Source organism: Camelus ferus, chromosome 27 (assembly GCF_009834535.1).
Source record: "Camelus ferus isolate YT-003-E chromosome 27, BCGSAC_Cfer_1.0, whole genome shotgun sequence".
Lineage (NCBI taxonomy): Eukaryota > Metazoa > Chordata > Mammalia > Artiodactyla > Camelidae > Camelus > Camelus ferus.
Window position 1 is genome coordinate 229319 of NC_045722.1, and position 1507 is coordinate 230825.

A 1507-nucleotide genomic window follows, 5' to 3' on the forward strand; every position below is an offset into this window, starting at 1 on the left:
AATTAGCGGACTTCCCCCTGCCAGGGAAAACCTGTGACACCAGGAAGCTGCGTGGAGGGCGGCCCCGAACCTCCCCCACACAGTCAGCCGTGTTCCGGAATTCTGAGTGTGGGGAGGTTCCGTCTTCGGTCTGCAGCACCCAGGATCTCCTAGGAGCCCTTTGAGAGTCTCCCCCGAGTCCCTCCCAGTGCGGGCTGCCGGGGAAAGGTGGGGTTTGGGCTGGAAACGCATTCAGCATCTAGTGCCTCCCCATGGACAGGGGAGGTAATTAGCGGACTTCCCCTTGCAAGGGAACACCTGTGACACCAGGAAGCTGGGTGGAGGGCGTCCCTAAACCTCACCCACACTCACCCGTGTTCCGGAATTCTGAGTGTGGGTTGGTTCCGTCTACTGTCTGCACCACACGGGATCTCCTAGGAGCCCTTCGAGAGTCTTCCCCGAGTCCCTACCAGTGCATTCTGCCCGGGAAAGACGGGGGTTGGGCTGGAAAAGTAGGTAGCATCTAGTGCCTCCCCATGGACAGGGGAGGTAATTAGCGGACTTCCCCTTGTGAGGGAACACCTGTGACACCAGGAAGCTGCGTGGAGGGCGGACCTAAACCTCACCCACACAGTCACCCGTGTTCCGGAATTCTGAGTGTGGGGAGGTTCCGTCTTCTGTCTGCAGCACCCGGGATCTCCTAGGAGCCCTTCGAGTGTCTTCAACGAGTCCCTCACAGTGCGGGCTGCCGGGGAAAGGCGGGGGTTGGGCTGGAAACGCAGGTATCATCTAGTGCCTCCCCATGGACTGGGGAGGTAATTAGCGGACTTCCCCTTGCGAGGGAACACCTGTGACTCCAGGAAGCTGCGTGGAGGTCGTCCCTAAACCTCATCCACACTCACCCGTGTTCCGGAATTCTGAGTGTGGGGAGGTTCCGTCTTCTGTCTGCAGCACCCGGGATCTCCTAAGAGCCCTTCGAGTGTCTTCCCCGAGTCCCTCACAGTGCGGGCTGCCGGGGAAAGGCGGGGGTTGGCCTGGAAACGCAGGTAGCATCTAGTGCCTCCCCATGGACAGGGGAGGTAATTAGCGGACTTCACCTTGCGAGGGAACACCTGTGACACCAGGAAGCTGCGTGGAGGGCGGCCCTAAACCTCACACACACAGTCAACCGTGTTCCAGAATTTTGAGTGTGGGGAGGTTCCGTCTTCTGTCTGCAGCACCCGGGATCTCCTAGGAGCCCTTCGAGTGTCTTCCCCGAGTCCCTCCCAGTGTGGGCTGCCGGGGAAAGGCGGGGGTTGGCCTAGAAAAGCAGGTAGCATCTAGTGCCTCCCGATTGACAGGGGAGGTAATTAGCGGACTTCCCCTTGCGAGGGAACACCTGTGACAACAGGAAGCTGCGTGGAGGGTGGCCCTAAACCTCACCCACACAGTCAGCCGTGTTCCGGAATTCTGAGGATGGGGAGGTTCCGTCTTCTGTCTTCAGCACCCGGGATCTCCTAGGAGCCCTTCGAGAGTCTTCCCCGAGTCC